This window comes from Tursiops truncatus, chromosome 17 (genome assembly GCF_011762595.2).
Source record: "Tursiops truncatus isolate mTurTru1 chromosome 17, mTurTru1.mat.Y, whole genome shotgun sequence".
NCBI lineage: Eukaryota > Metazoa > Chordata > Mammalia > Artiodactyla > Delphinidae > Tursiops > Tursiops truncatus.
In genome coordinates, this window is record NC_047050.1 from 920,591 (window position 1) to 940,209 (window position 19,619).

Below are 19,619 nucleotides of genomic sequence, written 5' to 3' on the forward strand. Positions count from 1 at the left end.
CTGGTCCGGGAAGATCCCACATGCCGTGGAGCGGCTGGGCCCGTGAGCCATGGCCGCTGAGCCTGCGCATCTGGAGTCTGTGCTCCACAACGGGAGAGGCCACAACAGTGAGAGGCCCGCATACTGCAAAAAAAAAAAAAAAAAGAAAGTCTGGTGGAATCTTCAACCTGGGCCGTAAGAAGAGAAGATACGCGATGGTTTGTCATTCTGATGAGGCCTTTCTGAGGTCTGTTCCAATACTAGAATTTGAAGATAGTTTTTGGTAAAATATTTTTTCCAGAAGAACGAATACAGTTTTCTTACATGTGGGTCACAGGCGATGATAAGTATTTGGTGGTTTCAAGACACAACCACAGTTACATTAGTAATAGTGGAAAAGTACACTTTTCTTACCCGAGTCATAAAAGCTGGAAAACTGCCAAGTACCTGTTAGCTGAGGAGGGAAGCTGATCCCAGGGCTCACTTCCTGCCGCCGGTGCCGTTTCCTACAGAAACAGAGGGCGCTGCCGCCTGCACGGCTCCTGGGCTGTCACATCAAGTCCGGGGCGGAAACAAAGACGATGCGCTGTTTGTTGATTTCTCTCCACCATCAAATGGCCAGTGGCCAGAAGGCGGCCCTGGCGAGCACGAGGAAAGGTTTGTGGTAAATAGTCCGCTTCCCTGCCCTGTTCTGACAACAGCACTCGCTGGGTTAGCTGGGGACGCTCAGATGAATAAGGTGTGCGGTCTGAACCGCTTTGAGTTTGTCCGAGGAATGCCACAAAAGTAAACTCTTGCTTAGTTGTTGTTGCTGTTTTTTTTTTTTTTTTTTTTTTGCGGTACGCGGGCCTCTCACTGTTGTGGCCTCTCCCGTTGCGGAGCACAGGCTCCGGACGCGCAGGCTCAGCGGCCATGGCTCACGGGCCCGTGAGCTGCTCCGCGGCATGTGGGATCTTCCCGGACCGGGGCACAAACGCACATCCCCTGCATCGGCAGGCGGACTCTCAACCACTGCGCCACCAGGGAAGCCCATTGCTTAGTTTTTAAACATTTTAAAAATTGACAACAAAATTTAAAACATAATACCTACCTTAAAGTATACAGAAATCACCCACAATTTCAACATCCCATAACATTTTCTTTTTTTAAAAAACTTTAATGTCAGATATTAAGTTCTGAAGAAAAAAGATAATAAAATAGCTCAATGTTGGAGAAAGATTGCATAGACATTCAATGGATATGGATGTGGAAGGTTCAGGGCAAGAGAGACTCTGGCCAGTGTTGTGTCCTGCTCTCAGCAGCTTCCCGGGCTGGGTGGGTGGCCACCCTCCAACCTCGGGTGCTGCTGGGCTCACCCAGGCGTCGGGGCCGTGACGGAACGTGAGTGGATGAGGAGCCGTCAGGGGACAGAGAGCCGTCCAGATCCAGGCTGGCCTAAGGCCACACTGAGGCTGCACAGCTGGCCCTCAGCATCTGTCCCAGGGGATTCACAGACCACCTTTGACTAAAGAAACAGGGGCAAGACGGAGCGCCTGGCACGTGGTGCTCGGGAGTGACTTACAAAGAGTATCACATGTAAGGAGAAAAACTCAAGGTCTCATACAAATACGTTTCCATTTAGGCTCAATTACTTTACATAATTGCCTTTCTTGTCGAGGCATGTGAAGAAGTCATTGGTTTTCTTTACCGTTTAGGGACCTGAAGTTACAATGAGTCAATAGCTTTCAGGGACAAGAATATTGTCTTGTGCTCCCTCCACTTCTCTCCTCCCTAAAAGCCAAAGCCCTCGAACAGATGTTACTCAGATTTTTCCAAAATGTAAATAAGTGACCCCTGGAGAAGGAGAAAATCATAGCATGGAAAGTTTTCAGGGAAAACGCTTTGTTTTTCAGAAAATTATACATGAAGGAAAATAATAAATGGGATTTAGGGTGAAAATATTTATGCAACTTTATAACATTCTCTTCCCGGCAGTACCGTAATAATGCTGATTTATCCTTTTGCCATTTTTGCTTTTGGTCACATCAGAAACTAGTCTGTGATCATTTGTTTCTGGCTTGAAACTCTGTTTTACTTTATATTAAAAGACTTGAAAAAACTCTCTTGCTTCTCACCATATTCCTGTTTCCATGACTACATCAGATGTTTTTTTAAGAAGTACCAGTATTTCTGAAAGTTGTACAGTGTTTTCAGTTGCACACCTAGGAAGCAATTATTGTTTTGGGAGAGGATTTGAAGCTTAAACTACCTTAATATTTGCCAGTAGGCTTTAAAATCTATGAATTCACTAAAAACCTTAGATATTATTTCCTCCTTCCTGAACATATAATTTTATTTTATTATTAGTATTTTTTAAATATTTATTTATTTGGCTGCACTGGGTCTTAGTTGCGGCCTGTGGGATTTTTTTTTTTTTTCAGTTGCGGCCTGCAGGATCTAGTTCCCCGACCGGGGATCGAACTGGGGCCCCCTGAATTGGGAGCATGGAGTCTTAACCACTAGCCCACCAGGTAAGTCCCCTGAACATATAACTTTAAACTGTAGTCAAACTCATGTTCTCTATAACCTGCCTGCATGTGTGTCAGCATCTTACCTGTGGAGAGATGCCGGCTTGTAATAGGGAAATAGGAACTCGGAAAGACAAGCCGTGGTGAGGGAACCTGTGACTAATCTGTAGCAAAGTGAGTCTGATGGTTTGAGCTAACTTGTGTCTGTCCTCCCACTGCCCCGAGAGTTGGGCCACCAGGAGACGAAGACAGTGGGTCCAATCAGGAGGCAGGAACTCGGCGCTGGACCCTGACCACGCTGCCCTCACGGTGGGTGGTGTGCGCCCCTCAGGGGGGAAGTTGGAGGGACGGAGGGGAAGTAAAAGAAAGACACAGAGATACAAGAAGGGAGGAACCAGTGCAAACGAGCTGCAGATCACGCTGGCCGTCCCGGGTCTCGCTGACCTCGGCAGACTCAGAGAGTCATATTTTATGTAGACGAACGTTTTCAACTTCTCCTGCGTCTCAGGAACAGGCAAATGTTTTTCCTTGAGGCTTGGTCAAGGCATTCTTTATATTCCTCAAAGTTTTATCATATTAATAGATGTCTTGTGGTGTGCTTGAGTTAATTGCGACGCTGTATTTTTCATTGTTAAAGAAAAAGGCATCTTTAGTTTTTGTCTGAACGTTTGACCCTCTGGCCTCTGATGCGGAAGCTTTCCTGACGCAGTCTGCACACAGCCCCGCTATATTTCAGAAGTAGAAGAGCATAACCAATTGAGTGGATGGGAAGTCACCGCGTCAAATATCATTATTAAACTGGATGGAGTGCCCTGCGTGCCCCTTTACTGGTGGATTCCTGTAGGGAGGGGGTCACCCTGGCGGTGAGTCCACATCTGCACCAGGCAGGCATCGTGGTGATACCCTTGTCCTGACCTCACTTTCCCAGTCCTTATTGAGGGTTTTATTGATTTAGAAAAGCACACTCAGATGGAGTTAAAGATAAAGCGAGGGGATGGAAACACACTGCTCAGAGCTGCTCTCGTGATGACGGGTGGGACGGGGCAGCTCCCCACACGTCGGGCGGCCCTGGGCCCTCGTCCCCCTGTGTGGCCCCGGGAGCCCCAGTGAGGTCGCAGGGACCCCGGTCACCTGCCTCTCAGGCTGAGAGCACTTGCCGGACAGTAACAGACAAAACCCGCAAATCTAAACACCGGCACCAAGCTCGGGCACCCAGCACGCGCAGGTCTCCGAGGCCCTGCAGGGTCATCTCACGGGGCAGTGGCCACATTTCATTCAATGACTGTGGTGTTTAAGTGGGACCAATAAAAAGAAAGTTTGATTACTTAAAGTCGGGCCAAACGTAGAATTAACAACCTTCCCATGAAAACAACATGAAGGTATAGAAACAGTGTCGAAGGAACTAAAACAGAGCAGAGAAAATGATATCAGAAAAGGATACACTGCTAACATCAGTCGTAACACAGATGAGAGCTAACAGCAGGCGCTGTGCTGAGGACACACCAAACCACGTGTATCACTGACTCTCCCCACAAAACAATCCTGGCAGCTCAATTCCACCTTCCCCAAGGTGGAGGCCCTCGCGGGGAGAGGAGATGGGGGCGGAGGGAGGGTCCTGGAGACACGGCCTTGGGCCCGGGCAGCTGTTTCAAGGCTCTTTCCAGGTGTGTCACCTTCTTTCTGTCCTCAGGTAGGGGCTGCAACAGACCGTCCTCTGGTGCAAAGCTGGCCCTGCCAACGTGCTGGTTGTTAATATTTTGATGGTTATTTAATTTTTTTTATTGTGTTTGCTTATTTTTTAATTGATGTACTTCCAGAGTCTTCTTGAGTTCTGCAGGTTTTCTCAAGTTCCTGTCCCTCTTCCTGAGCTAAGAACGAGGTCCTTGGACTCCATTCCTGCCTAGATTTTCTTTTACGTCTCCACGTGGAAAAAAGAGCAAAGCATGGAAGCCAGGAACCCCTCACTAAGTCCGATTCTCCACGACGTGCTGCTGTGGAGCAAGCCCCACCCCCCGTCCACTCCCGGGTGCCCCGTGTGGCAGCGGGTCTCAGCTCTGTTCAAACAGAATCTGCTCTCCTCTCGCGATTGTGGCAGGGTGTTTTTCACTTAAAAAAGCCTGGGAAGCGTTCGCTGCAGTTTTGGGGGAGATGCTCCTCTGCGCTGGCGGCTGTGAGAAGAGAAGCTGCTCTGAGTAAGCGGGCAGAGACTTTGTCAGGAGGACGGTTTCTGCAGAGAAGCCTCGTCTTCCAGGCCTCTCCTTCCAGCAGGCTGCTTAGTAAAGAGACAGGTGTGTGTGTGCACGTGTATAGGAAACAAACTGAGCCTTGGAGACCCCGCTTCCAGGAAACCTCCTTGCTGTGCTCGATGCCGAGAGAAAGTGACCTCTGATCACCTCTGCGGCGGATTTTTCAGCTCCCAGTGTCTGAGTGCTGGTAATAACGAAGCAGCCAGTTCTCAGCCTTGAACTCCCCACAGCCCTTTGAGTCTTCCTGGCTGCTCCTTGCCGGGCGGGAGAGAGGAATGCGGGCAGGCTGGTGCCTGCTCTGTGCGCTGAGGTCTGCGCAATGGCAGCCGCGCCGTGCAGCCCCTTCTCTGCGGCTTCCTGGTGGTGGCAGCAAGAAGCTGGACGGGCTTCTGGGCACATCTTGCGCTCCAGTCAAATGAGTGATTCCCTTCCAGCCCTGTAGGTTTTCAGGCAGCTCCCGACACCGGCTCTGGGTCTGGATGGGAGCTGTCCATCTGTGTGAAGCTGGGCAGCCCGTCCCTCTGCTCTGGGGGCAGCTCTGCCTGGTCCGTCCGGGAGCTGGGAGCGGGCGCCGTCTGCCCTGCTGCCCCGCCTCCCAGACACCTCCAGGCACCTGGGCTCTGATGTCCTGGGACACATGGGGAGCGCTCCTGGTGGGAGCTGTTGCTGCTTTTGACGTGTCCTTGTGGCCCGGTGGGCCGATGGCCGGGAGACGTGACTTTATAACATCTGGTGTCGTCTCTGCCGGGTGGGCACTAATGGCCGCGCTGGAATCGTTGAGCCTTTGTACCGGAGCACACGCTGCGCCATTAAAGCAAACCTGATGATCCAGCGCACGTCCCCAAGCCCCTGTCGCCCCAGAAGCTGCGGCGCTCGGGAAGCCCTGTGTCTCTTGCCCTTGAGCCAGACCCCTCCCAGTGGCCTCCACGCTCCCACATGGTTGCCTGTGAATGTCGTGGATCCTACGAAGCTGCAGTGACTCCAGGCCAGCGCCGGGACCCTGTCCGTGGGCGCCTCCCCGCGTGGCCCTTGCAGCTGAGGTCTGACCTGTCCGTGCCTCGGTTTACTCACCATTAATCATACCGTCTGCCTGTCCACTTCTGGGAAGGCTGTAAGATCACACGAAGTCGTGGGTGTAAAAGTGATTTGCAAAGTATAAAAGTGCCACTCAAATAACAAAAACCCTGCAGGTGCTGGGGTCAGGGCACAGGGTCAGGGAACCAGCCCCGCCGACTGTGACTGAGTGTGTGGGGCCTCAGTGAGCACTTCGGGGAACAGGCTTGGTTTCCTGCTGGCCGAGGCACCTGTGTAAGGAGCGTAGGTGCAGGGTGCTTGGACCACAGCGTCCTCAGACCAGCAGCGGTGCGCCCTCCTCACCAACACACACTGGACGCCTGTTACCTGGACGGCAGGTGCCTGTCGGTGCTGAAGCCGGTGAATACCAGCCCCTCACAGCCCTGTGTCCACCAGGCAGCGCCAATCTGGGAGTCAGGACAAAGGTGGTGTCAGGGATGCAAAGGACGGAGAAGGGAATCCCTGCCCACTTTCACTTTCAGTTTTGGTTCTTACTGATGCCTCTAGGGCCGCGGACCGTATCTGACGCATATCGTCGCGGACGGGTCGACCCTCCGTGGACAGAGGGAAGGTGGGTGAGCTTGGAGGATGGCTCACTGCCAGTGCCGATGTGAGTCACACTTTGGGGTGTGCCCAGGACGCCCTATTGCTTTGCAGTGTGCTCTGTACCCATAGTGCATGAGATGCGCATGCGTGTTGACTGTCGTTGCGGGAAAACCCCAGATCAACCTTAGATGCAACGTGGTCTTCAGGGAGCTGGTGGCCGCCTTGCGCTGCAGGTGGACGTGGTGGAGGTGACTTCCTCACGCGCATCAGCTCCTGAACGAAGATGTGGCTGGTTCTCCCATTTGGAGTTTGAAGCCTGTAGGGAAGGACCCAAATGGGTTTGGTTTTCTTTAGATCATAGCAATACTCGGGGGTCCGACTTTCCGAGGATCCAGACAACTCGCTACCGTCCGCGAGCCCTGCCAGGCTGCTTCTAGAACCTTCATACCAGGTGAGAGATTAACACAGTCACTTACCGGCCTGGGGTTGCAGGCGAATGAGGTACCTTTTGTCCTTGGGGAGCCTGTCTTTTGTCGGGTATGGGCACATACCAGCAAGAACTTGAACTCTGTCGGGTTGCCGGTGACGGGGTGATGGGGGCCCCCAGAGTTGCCTGAGAGACCCGGACAGAAGCAGGTCTGGGCATGAGATGGAGTGACGCAGGTGGAGCAAGGGCGAGGGAGGAAGAGAGTAGACGGTAAGGTCAGAACCAGCTGGTGACCTGGGAGAAAAGGAGGCAGTAGGATGCGGTAGCAGATGTATGTGCAGCGTGGAAGGTAAAGTGTAACGAGACGCGGTCTGAGAGGCAGGCCCTCAGGAGGCCGTGTGCGGAGGTTGAAACAGGTGAGGTGAAGACTCCGGAGGAGGGGTGGGGGCGCTGCTCCCCGAGAGGGCGAGAGGCTGGCGGAGACAGACCGTCCACACGAATGTCTGTCATTCTTGGGGCAGGAGATCTGGATTCTGGGAACATTGGGGGAAATGTTAGAGCCCCCCGGAGTCCGCGAGTTTGGTCTGAGAACAGTGTTCACGCATCCGTCACGTCACTGGGGGTGGCCACCCCCAGATGAGTGCGCTGCCGTGAGTTACGGGCCCAGGGAAGTCAGTTGGCAGACGAGGGCAAAGCTGAGGAGTGGGCCAGGCAGCGGCTCGGGGCTGACCCCTCTGCAGGACCGGGTAGGTCCACAGGGAGGGGGACCCCGGCGGGAAGGGAGGGGAGGAGGCGTGAGGCCCCGCAGGCCCGCAGGGGTGTCAGCTCCAGGGGCCCCTCGTCCTGGCAAAGCCCTGCCGGGTGGCCTCTCGGGTGCCCCAAGTTGCCGGAACACCTTCTAACCGGCCACAACAGTGCGTGTTTCTGAGAGAGTAACACACCCGCCAAGGAAGGGAGGCTGTTCTCAGGACGTGTGGCTTCTACCAGGTGATTTCGTATCTTGTTTACCTGCACATTCTCTGCCTTTAAAAGTTAAGATTTTGTGGCCAGCCGCGTGCTGAAAACGTGTGAGTTTGAAGCCCTTGACCTCATAACTTTACCCGGGGCCTGGATCAGTGGGATCACCGCCCTGGCGGCATAAATCCTGCAGTGCCCTCCCGCCAGCGGCAAGGCCTTTAAGTTTCCTAAGGATGCTAGTTTCTTAGCAGATTGTCCTAGGTTGTTCTAGTCCATAGAATAATCTTTATTGAACTCAAGTCTTACTTACTATGTACTTTACTTGGAGTCTATTTACTTTTGCTCCATTTGTGAAGATGTATTCCATGTAATAAACTTACACTGTGAACGTCAAATAAAGGCACTCAATCAGCTAGTATTCTTCTCTGGGCAAAGACATACATACTCATCCTAGTGAATTTTCCAGGTGCCCAAGTGTCCCTGGTTTACTGCTTTTTGTCTCTGAGGGACCATTTTTTAATAGATTAAAAAAATTTTATTTACTTATTTATTTATTTATGGCCGTGTTGGGTCTCCGTTGCTGTGCAGACTTTCTCTAGTTGCAGCGAGCGGGGGCTACTCTTCGTTGCGGTGCGCGGGCTTCTCATTGTGGCGGCTTCTCTTGTCATGGAGCACGGGCTGTAGGCACGTGGGCTTCAGTGGTTGTGGCACACGGGCTCAGTAGTTGTGGCTCGCGGGCTCTAGAGTGCAGGCTCAGTAGTTGTGGCTTGAAGGCTCTAGAGCACGGGCTCAGTAGTTGTGGTGCACGGGCTTAGTTGCTCCGTGGCATGTGGGATCTTCCCAGACCAGAGATAGAACCCATGTCCCCTGCATTGGCAGGTGGATTCTTAACCACTGTGCCACCAGGGAAGTCCACGAGTGACCATTTTTAATTTTGTTTGGTGACCACCATGAAAGGTCGCTGCTGACACCCCTGAAATGATGGGCAGAATTAACCACTGACCTCTGGTCCTGATCTCCCACAGTGAGTTGTGGGCTGTCAGGGCTGCCTTGGACCTCAGGGAGATAATTCTGTCATACTTTATGCTGTTGGGTACGTACTGGTGTCCCAACGACTTTCTCAGGAATCAGCGTCACCCTGGGCACACAAACTCACACAGAAAGAGGTTTTCCAACAACACAGGCCTTGGGATTCAGTCATCGACTCATTCAGCAGATATTTATTAAGCGCCAACTCTCTGAAAAGCCAGGAGGACAAGAGTGAATAAGACTGGTGAGATCTATGTGTTCATGGACGTACATTCTTGTAGAATGAAAAAAACCGTCAGATAATTAAATAGGAAATTAGAGAAAAGCAGAGACGGGCGGTGCGGTGGTGTGCGGTGCACTAAGCCCTGGCTTCCCTTCGGGGCGCTGAGGGGGGTTAGTAACTAGTGAGGCTGCAGCAAAGGGGTGGCTGATGGGACACTGTCTTCTAGGCTTTCATCCCTCCACTTAGCGCCACGTCTCCCATTTTCTCACAGCATAACTGATAGAAATGGGAAATCCTGCCCGAGGATCAAAGGCCTTTTGGAGGCAGCAGAGGGCTGGATGCGCATGTGCGTCAGGAACACGGGTCTCTGTCTGGTTTCTGATGTCACATCAGGGAGAGGAGAGCCCTCCCAGAGGGCTGAGCGGCCCTTCAACAAAGAACCACGACTCCCCCCCCAGGGTGGGTGGGTGTGAACACGCGGTGGCTCCTGGGTCCGCCAAGGGGACTCGGGTGGCAGCTGGAGGCTCTGGGGCTTCTGAGCACGGGGCCGGGAGGCTGGGGGAGCCGCGTGCCCAGGGATGGCCAAGGGTGGACAGGAGGGTGCCGGTGCGAGGGCTGGGCGGGTAGCGCCGGGGGTCCGGAGAGGCCTCTGCCGAGAGGAGCCCCGGGCACGCCTCCGCCCACGCCCCGTCCCGGAGCCGCCGCGGGCGTCACCCCCGCTGCACCCCGGGACCTGCGGGCGGAGGGCGCTCGGCTGTTCGGCAGCCGCGTGGCTTTCCTGCAGAGCCGGGACGTGTCCCGACCGCACCTGCAGGGCTCCCGTCCCGGGGCCGCGGCACTGGCTGCGCTGCACCTGCCGTGGGCGCGCCTGCCGCGGGGCCGCATACCTGGCGCTGGGCTGCAGGCCCCGGCCTGCTCTGCATCCTGCTGTGCCCGCGGTGGCGAGACTCTGCACGGCCAGGATTTCCTAGCCGGCACGGAAGCGGGGGGGGGGGGGGGTTCCCCCTCTGCCTCCCCCCGTGCATGGCCCATCGTGACCTCACCTTCGTCCTTCTGCTGCTGTCAGCTCCTCTGCTTATCGCGGCTTCTCAAGAGCGAACTGCTCAGACCCTAGAGGGTGGCCCTGGAGGAGGGGACACCAATCGCCAGGGAAGCAGGGCTTTGCTGAGGCTCTTTGGGGGCAGCTAGTCGTGCTTTCCTATCAGAACCCACACACAAGCTTTATGCAAAGTCAAGTGCTGTTTGCTCCTGGACCTTGAACGTTTTGGTAGTTTTTCTGGGCTCTGAGAGACATCTCCAGGCATGGGCTTGTTCGGGGCGACCGGGGGAGGGGTGCTGAGATGGAAGGAACAGCACACACCCGGGGGCAGCGTGCATGGCCGGAGGGGAGCGGGGACGCCGCTGAGGCTCCGAGGCCACTCCGAGCGCCTGTCCCGTGGACCAGGATTTGGCTGCAGGGTTTTCTGTCGTCCTGCTTCTGTGATGTGCCACAGTGACAGAGCAGCGGGAAGGCTTTCTGCTGAGGACAGAGCACCTGCCACTAGCTCTTCTGACCACAGCGGTGACTGCCTTGCACACAGTATTCGCCAGTGGTGGGAGTTTAACACCTCGTTTCCTGGTTGCAATTTTCCATGTGGGCATTTGTATGTCCTTCGTGCTCGTTGGATTTGTGGGGGCTGCAGGGCGCTAGAGCCCGCGGGGGCTGGGCGGGAGCTGGGGCGGAGCCGTGGAGGAAGCGTCCTATTTCACCCCTTTCTCCAAACGTCCTCTTGCTGGTAACCCCTCACACAGGGACCCTGTGTGTGTGTGTGTGTTTGTGTGTGTGTGTGCTGTGTGTGTGCATGCGTGTGCGTGTGTGCGTGTGTGGCTGGGCCATGTGGTGGGGACCGTGCAGGCCGATGAGGCTGGAGGGGGTGAAAGTTGACACCATGATGTGTGTCTTGGGGGAGGAGCATTTTCTTGCGGGATTAAATCTCGGCTGGAGGACACAGCAAACGCAGGGCCCTGTGGCTCGGCTCCCAGGGGAGGTCGGGACAGTGTGGGGACGTCAAGACACACGAGGGGTTTCTGGGGCGTCTGCAGAGGCCCCAGCATCTCCGTGCTCTTCTGTGGCTGCACCTGCGGGTGAGTGGCCGCCGGGCCACCTGGTCCATGTGGTGCTCTATTGGGGTGAAGCTTCCCAGTGTCGGGTTTACTGGCAGCCCCTCGAGGGCACAGCAGCTCCACCCTCCCCTGTCATAAGCCCCCATCCCCCCACATTCCAGTCCATCAGGACCATTCTCTTCGCTGTGTCTTTATTTTTGGCTGCGTTGGGTCTTCGTTGCTGTGCACGGGCTTTCTCTAGTTGTGGCGAGCGGGGGCTACTCTTTGTTGCGGTGCACGGGCTTCTCATTGCGGTGGCTTCTCTTGTTGCGGAGCACGGGCTCTAGGCTCACAGGCTTCAGTAGTTGTGGCACACGGGCTCAGTAGTTGTGGCACGTGGGCTCAGTAGTTGTGGCTCACGGGCTCAGTAGTTGTGGCTCATGGGCTCTAGAGCACAGGCTCAGTAGTTGTGGCACACGGGCTTAGTTGCTCTGTGGCATGTGGGATCTTCCTGGACCAGGGCTCAAATCCGTGTCCCCTGCATTGGCAGGCGGATTCTTAACCACCGTGCAGGGAAGTCCCCTCGCTGTGTCTTGACATAATTTCTGGCTGCAATCGATGCCGTTTTGCTTTTCAGAAAACGCCTTTGCGTGTGTGTACACTTAGGTTAATGTCTGGATGACTGTCCCCCGCCCACATTTTCTTGTTGCTGTTCTTTTAGGGCCCCTGCGATCAAATCAAACCTCAGTTTTCACTTCTCCAGGCCAAATACGTGATTCCTTTTGCTGCCTGTGGTGTGTTGTGAAATCCCCCCGGGGCCCCACTGGTCTCCAGGCGTGAAGCCGAGCGAGCTGCCCACACCTCGTGCGTCACTGTGGGACCAGCCCGGCGCGGCCGCGCGTCTGCATCCTAAGCAGCTTCCTGAGCTGTGGCCGCACCGGGGGCCATGCAGATGCTCTGCGGCCTCATTCCCCTTGCAGGCAGAGGGGCCGCCTCCCTCAGACCGGCGTTCGCTGGACCCTGGATGAGCCCCCGGGCCCCACACATGGCTCCCCGCACGGCCAGGCGCTCTGTCGTGCTTACCTGGGCCACTGCCCGTCACTCCTGCTGGCGCCGAGGGAGGGGCACGTCCACCCGAGAGATCTGTGCCACCTGCCCTGGGTTATAAGACGTGTGCCCGGGCTGGGGGGCCTGGGACCCCACTGAGCCAGGTGGCCCCGTCCTGCTCCCCGGAGCCTGTGCTCAGCTGCCCCTTCATGTCCCCCAGGACACGCATGTCCTCAACTGCCTGGCGGCCCCTTCCCCCGTTGTTCTCATCACTCAGTCCTTCCCTCCTGCCTCCCCCTCCCCCCATTCATCCTGCCCCCTGTGGGCTCTGGGGGATGGCTGTGCCCCCCCCCCCCCCGGACCTGTTCACACTTTTCAGGGCTGAGGATTCTTCCAAGCAGAGGAATTCAAGGGACCAGCTCAGGACGACCCTGCTTGTGAGCCTCACTGCACGGGGTTGCCTTGTCCGTCCTCTCTGAGATCGGCAGCTCTGGGTCCTCGCGGGGCGGGACCTCCACCCGGGGGTAGAGCCGCTTCCGCGGGATGGCCTTGAGGGTGGAGGCTGAGCCCCAGCCCCCTCGCCCTCACCCTCTCCTGGGGGGACACAGAGAAAGGCGGGAGGGGATGCCTCTCCTCACACCTGGAGGTGCCCCCAGGACGCCAGGCGAGGGCACAGCAGGCGGGGCCGAGGGCGAGCGTGCCAGCGTCTGAGGGAGGAGGCCTGCTGGGGGGCGCAGGTGCACGTGCGTGAACAGGCATGCCTGCACACACAAACACGCGTACACACAGACACATGCACACACGCATACGCAAGGCCACAGCTCACACTGGGACCAGAGACAAGCGCTCAGACCCACTCAGCAGTGACAGGGTCGGAGGTCAACGGCAGGTGCAGGAGGTTGTCCCTGGACGTCACCTGTCACCTGTGTGCTCCTGGGACGTGGCAGTGCTGAGGAGGGAGCTTGGGGAAGGAGAGTGTATCACCGTGTCGCCGAGTCACGTGCGGGGAAGGCATTTTCCATCCTGTCCGAGGATCCCACTGCCCCCGACACCGGCTCCTCCAGGCACCCCCCCGAGACGCCCACCCCTGCGGGGGCCCCTGCGAATGGGTCTGCCTGCTGAGGGTGACCGAGGAGCCCCGGCCTCACGGCCCCTCCCGAGAGCCCGGCGGGTCCAAGTCCCGCGTGGCTGAGTCCAGGGCCGACCTGGATGGAGCGTCTGTCCTGTGCCCGGTGCTCTCCAGGTACACCCCATCTGCCGCCTCCCTGGGTATCCACGCCCTGCGGGCGGGCATCCCTGTGGCCCAAATGCGTGCGTGGGGTGAAGTGAGGCCCGGAGGGACCTGGGGCCCTGGGACCGGGTGCGCAGAGGGGCTCCTGCCCGGTGCCCGACCAGAAGCGCATCTGCTGACCCTGGGGACGCAGGGGAGCCCCGGAGCTGGCAGGGCGGGGGCTCAGTGCCCCTCCAGCTCACCTGCACACCCCCCCCTCCCAGGCCCAGGCGCAGGGCTGCACCGCCTGCAGCTCTGTGTACTCCGGGAGAAAAGCCTCAGATCACAACCTCTGGATCCCGGGTCCCAGAATCGTCCCGATTTTGATTTTCTGTGACTACTCACCCCATCTGTACCTGAGGGACGTGACCACCTGGCATTCCTCCCCCGCAGCAGCAGGTCCCGACAGGGCTCGCCTGGAGCAGCCGCCCGGGTGGACCGCGGGCACCAAGATCACAGGGGGCGGGTGGGGCTGCCGGGAGACAGTCACCCGGCGGGGATGCAGCCCACCACCCCCGCCCTCCGGGGGTGCCGCACTGCCCAGCTGCCCAGGTGCAGCCCGCCGCCGGGAGCTCAGGGGAGGCGTGGCGTCAGAGGAGAGACCCAAGAGGAGCGTGAGGCCTCCCCGGCCGGCGGGCCGCAGGGCGCGGGGCCTGTGAGGGGCCGGCTCTGCCCCCCCTCCTGCAGGCCCCCTCTGCCCAGCAGGCCTGCCCCTCTCCTGGGCCTCTCCCGACACGGCAGACACAGGGCTCTGGGGCCCCGAGCTGGGCCACTCGGGTGGTTTGAAGGTCCGGCGGCTCCTGCCGCCTCGTCGTCACTCGCTGCCGTTGGGCGCCTTCTTTGCGCCCACACTTCCCTTCCCAGCCACTCCGTCCTGCCGGGGCCCTGGACCCAGCCCTGGAGCAGTTCCGCAGCCTCAGAGCCCCGTGGGATTTTTGACGGTGTAAGGTGCCCTGGCCATGCCCGCACCCTGCCCTTAGAGTCTAGCAGCCTCACCCCGGGGGGCTGGGAGCCCCCCTTCCAAGCGCTGGGGGCCTGAAGACGTCCCGCGCCTCCATTTCTGCCTCCTGTCCCCAGCTGTACTCGGTAGTTGCTTGTTTGCAAAACGGCCTCTGATTACAGGTCGGGATCGGGGCTGAGCGGCCCTTCAACAAAGAACCACGACTCCCCCCCCAGGGTGGGTGGGTGTGAACACGCGGTGGCTCCTGGGCCCGCCAAGGGGACTCGGGTGGCAGCTGGAGGCTCTGGGGCTTCTCAGCACGGGGCCGGGAGGCTGGGGGAGCCGCGTGCCCAGGGATGGCCAAGGGTGGATGGGAGGGTGCCGGTGCGAGGGCTGGGCGGGCAGCGCCGGGGGTCCGGTGAGGCCTCTGCCGAGAGGAGCCCCGGGCACGCCTCCGCCCACGCCCCGTCCCGGAGCCGCCGCGGGCGTCACCCCCGCTGCACCCCGGGACCTGCGGGCGGAGGGCGCTCGGCTGTTCGGCAGCCGCGTGGCTTTCCTGCAGAGCCGGGACGTGTCCCGACCGCACCTGCAGGGCTCCCGTCCCGGGGCCGCGGCACTGGCTGCGCTGCACCTGCCGTGGGCGCGCCTGCCGCGGGGCCGCATACCTGGCGCTGGGCTGCAGGCCCCGGCCTGCTCTGCATCCTGCTGTGCCCGCGGTGGCGAGACTCTGCACGGCCAGGATTTCCTAGCCGGCACGGAGCGGGGGGGGACGTGCCGCCCCTTAACTCTCCATCTTACCTGTTTTCTTTAAAACAAATTCACGCGGTGAAAACGGTGCTCCCAGTCAGGGAATGCCCTCCCCCAGCCCCTTCCTCCTGGCCCTCCTATCCCTCCATCGCCCCCTCCCCTCCTCCTTCTTTCTGAGACAACAGCGGCTCCGATTTCCTGGACTCTGTGCTCCCTGCAGGTGGGACAGTGGGACTCTTCTCACCTGGCTTGTGGTCTGCAGACACCGGACCTGGGGCACCGTGCCCAAATCCAGCAGGATGCTTTTCAGAGTCCTCGGCAAGAAGGAGGTGCATCCGCTTCCCAGCTGATGACTGACCCTAGTTTCTAGGGCTGCTGTGTTCTTTCCTGAATTTTACGAGTCAGAATCAGCATCAAGTCATATTTAGAAATGCAAGGAGGCAAGAAGCCTGTTCTGCACTTAATCAAACTTACCCTGTCCCAGTTAGGAACGTGGCAAGCAGCCCCAGGTGTGAACTTGGCCGGCTCGAGCTCACATAACTTGGACGCAGCTCGTGTTTACTCAGTGGGCTTTTGGGCTCTTGTGCTTTCATGCAGACCCTACAGCCTGTTAGTTCCTCTGTGATATCAGCACCTTAGAGCCGGCACCACAAGCACACTGAGCGCTGAGTGCGGTTTGTCAGGAAGAGACGTTAGCCGGACAGTGCTTGCTGTTTGGGGCTGGTGGCGTCTTGGGGTGAGAGGAAAATTCAAGGGGCTCGAATGTTCCTCTTGAAGGGAATGAAGTGCTGTATGTTTCTGTGAGTCTGTGATGAGGGTGGTGTGTGTGTGTGTGTTAATGGGGGGCAGTTTCGTTAAAACAGACTCCAAGCGTGTCATGTTCGTGAAAATCCTAGTGACGCTTCCTCTGGAGTTTTATCCTGGCTCCATGAGATTCATTTCTCTAAATACGTTAGATTATTGAAGGCATTTCTAGAGACATCCTTCATCTGCCTTTGGCTCCGTCACTTAAGCGATGCCCCACATTTGTCCACAGGGAGGACCCAGAGCTGGGTTCTTCAAGTCAAGGCTGCCTGTATTTTTTTTTTTTATAAATTTATTTATTTATTTGTTTTTATTTTTGGCTGTGTTGGGTCTTTGTTGCTGTGCGCGGGCTTTCTCTCCTTGTGGCGAGCAGGGGCTACTCTTCGTTGTGGTGCACAGGCTTCTCATTGCAGTGGCTTCTCTTGTTGCAGAACACGGGCTCTAGGCGCGCGGGCTTCAGTAGTTGTGGCTGACGGGCTCAGTACTTGTGGCTCGCGGGCTCAGTAGTTGTGGCGCACAGGTTTAGTTGCTCCGCGGCATGTGGGATCTTCCCAGACCAGGGCTAGAACCCGTCTCCCCTGCGTTGGCAGGCGGATTCTTAACCACTGCGCCACCAGGGAAGCCCTGCCTGTGCTCTTATTTATTCATCACCTACGAGCCCCTGGTGAGAACACTGGCCCTCATGTCCACCACATACCTTTATTAACCTCGTATTCATATCACACTTTACAGTTTACAGAACGGCACTGTAGGCTGATCCTTACTCATTCTCAAAGACCCTGTGAGGTGAAATGGAGGCAGAGAGAGTAGGCGCTGCTCCCGCTTTACCTGAGATGCACTTGTGGGGTAATGTGTAGCCTGAGATGCACCTGTGGGGTAATCTGTAGCCTGTGGGTCGGGAGACCGTGGGCCCAGCTTTGCAGGACAGCCCCAATCACACGGGCCTGATAGGACCACAGCTTCCCCTCTCAGTCTCGATGCACGGTGCACACTCTGGCCCCACCGTCCACAAACCACTCTGCGCTTCTGTCAGACGTTCAAGTCCACGTGGCCCGTGTCGGGCCGTCAGAGCATGACCGCAGGCGGGGCCTGGCGCAAACCCGCCCTTCCCCACAGCTGGGGTCCTTGGGCTGCTTCCCGGCCCTTGGCGAGAGCCACGTCACCACGTCTGCGTTTGCTGCTGGGTCCCGTGGCCTCGGCTCCTGACATCTGCTTCTCCGGATGGAAACCTCTCTACGCCGCCCTGGCCTCCGTGAGGGGCCCAGCCCCCCCATCCCAGAGGACTTCTGCCATCGCCCCCAGCAGCCCACAGTGGCCTCACCTCTCCTCCCACCCCGCCTTGTGCGTGGCTGCCCTCGTGACTGGGCGGGGCCCAGCCTAGTGTCCTGACTGCTCTTTGTTCCGGAAACGGGTGCCTTTACATGCAAATTGGAAATTCAATGAAAGAAAGAACATTCCCAGGTGTTTCTGACGTGAAGAGCCCTGGAGAGGCCCAGCGGTCCCCTCTGCGCGCATAAACCACGTGGCGGCCCGGTCGCCAGGAAGGGAAGCAGGAAGCCCCTGCAGGGAGCTGTCCTCGGTCACCCTGAGCAGCAAGGAGAGTGGACGTCCCCTTCCGCGACCGTGAGGGAAGGTTTACCCTTAGATCCAGGCAAGGGCTGAGTGTGGCCTGGCTCTGTATCACTTCGGTGCGCGGAGGAAGTTTCTTGATTTCCCTAAACCCTGACTCCCTCCATTGGAGGGACAGTGGATCTCGGATGAGACGGGAGGTCATGCCCTTGGTTGCCCCCAGGACTGAGTGGGAAGCGTGGGGTGATCGCGTAGCATTTAGCGTGACACCTCAAGCAAAAGTGCTCGTTGGGGTTTTGTGTGACGTGTCACTGAGATCACAGGGACTGTTATTCCTCTTCTGACCCCGTTGTATTCTAAAGGTTATTAAGGACCAGATGGATTCCATTAGCCTCTGGACGGGCCTGAGCTCCAGGCTGACCGCTCCCACTAGGAGGCGGTGGCTCGGCCCCTGCTGCCACTGGAGACAGGACGTGCCCATCTTTCTGCCTGCTCCGTCCCTGCTTGCCGCCCTGGGCTCTGAGCCACTGTGCCGTCGTCCACACCGAGACTTGGGGGTGGGGACAGGAAACGGGTGCACAAGGTCCAGGGCAGGATGACCTGGACGCCACCCAATTTTGTCAAATGCCCTCTGGGTGGACAGCCTCTCCCGCAGGGGTGCCGAGTCCGGCCAGGCAGCAGGAAGTGGAGACAGACAGGGGATGCGGGTCTCGGGGGAGGAGCGTTTTCCTGGCGGATTCAGTGGGCGGCACAGGGCACAGGAAGCCACGCTTGGGATGCAGGGACCTTGAGCGCTGCATGCCTTGGGGATGCGATGTGGAGTCCCCAGCCCGTCCCCAGCCCGTCCCCAGCCCGGCCGCCCCTCCTCTTACTGGAAAGTGGGCACCTCCTGGCTGGCTCTCAGGTGTGTTTGGGGACGGCTCCTCCTTCAGGGGTGACCGAGACTGGCGACGCTCCAGGAGGTCCTGTGCTCCACCTGGATGGAGCGCGGCCCCTGAGGTGGGGGACACATGCGACTTCAGCCCTTCTGGGCATTGCCAGGCGATTGCACAGTCAGTGCGTCGTAACGAGCGCTAGTCTGGGGACAAGCCTATTCCGTTGTGTATCTTTTACGGCAGCTGCATGTGAACCTTGACAACTGGGAGGGTTGGGGGCGGTGAGAAAACACATCAGGAAAGATACACTTGGAGGAACCTTCTCTAGACGCGGCTGTCTTCACAGTTTCCGAGCGTATGCGGTGGGAATTCCCTTGAACAATCTCCTTTCATTCAGTGACATAACTCGTGCTGGGCCGGGGGGAGGGGCTGTCGCAGGGATGCCTGGTGCTGTGGGGGCGGCAGGGGCGGCGCAGGGCGCGGAGCCCTCGTCGACACTGCGGACCGGGTGAGGCCAGGGGCTGACTTAGTCTTAGGCTGGGTTACCCCCCCTTCCCGGCTTAGCCCGAGGTGGGACTCGCAGGCAATTGCAGGCTTGACTTCTCACAAGTGCAATCTTGTTCCCAAAGATATTTGCAGGTTAAGAATGCAGGACTACCAGTTTTCAGTGATAGCTTTCAAATCCTGTAGTTGAAAAACAAAAGGATTGTTTCCCAAACAGAATCTCTCTGTGCTGCGTGGAGGCCACGCAGCCCCCCAGAGGGGCCTCCCACGGCGCGGGGGGCTGGTGGGAGGGGAGGGAAGCCCCACTCAGAGGAGCCAGTGAGAGGAAGGCTGCGTTCAACTCTCCAGGTTATGACCGCTTCCCGCAGCCTGACCCTGCCGCCCGAGGCAGGCACCGTGCCGAGCGGGCAGGATGGGCTGAGCCTGGGCGGAGGTCGGCAGCGGGGCCCAGCGCGGAGCTCGAGGACACAGGGGTCCTCAGAGGGACGCGGGTACTCGGATGAGCTGCCCCGGAGTCGAGTGACTCCTTGGTGCTAAACTCCTCTGAGTTACCACAGTGGTGGCATGAAGAGAGGCCGGGACTCTCGAGCAAGGTGCAGGGGGAGGCGACTGGGGCACATCTTGAAGAGGGGTTCAGGAGGCAGGGCATGCTCTGAGCTGCCCGGGGAGGCTGTGGCTTCTCCCTCAGGTGCTGGCATCCTCTTCAGTTCCACCACAGTTACGGAGAATTGTTTTAAAGGTTTTTTTAGTTTTAAATAAAGTCAAGTAATAAACAGGGTTATCCACGTGGAAG

The 19,619-nt window shown here is 57.9% G+C and overlaps 2 long non-coding RNA genes across 6 annotated transcripts in view; one reads left to right on the forward strand and one right to left on the reverse strand.

Annotated features, from left to right (window-relative positions):
* Positions 1–1,043: 1,043 nt before the first annotated feature.
* Positions 1,044–18,984, reverse strand: LOC109548320 (uncharacterized). Of its 5 annotated transcripts, none has more exons than XR_012327137.1 (3): positions 15,319–18,984; positions 3,928–15,132; positions 1,044–3,102 (listed from the first exon to the last, which is right to left on the reverse strand). It is a non-coding gene; the product is annotated as an uncharacterized lncRNA (long non-coding RNA). The 5 variants fall into 5 exon arrangements; XR_002174414.3 differs by lacking the exon at positions 1,044–3,102 and having other exon boundaries at positions 6,798–15,132; positions 15,319–15,461; positions 15,549–18,984; XR_004522834.2 differs by lacking the exon at positions 1,044–3,102 and having other exon boundaries at positions 6,798–15,132; positions 15,319–15,461; positions 18,320–18,839.
* The window catches only part of LOC109548321 (uncharacterized), a 124,373-nt gene continuing 111,442 nt past the window's right edge, over positions 6,689–19,619 (forward strand). Inside the window, exon 1 of the long non-coding RNA XR_012327136.1 lies at positions 6,689–6,803. This is a non-coding gene — a long non-coding RNA (uncharacterized lncRNA). The remainder of the gene's footprint in view (positions 6,804–19,619) is intronic.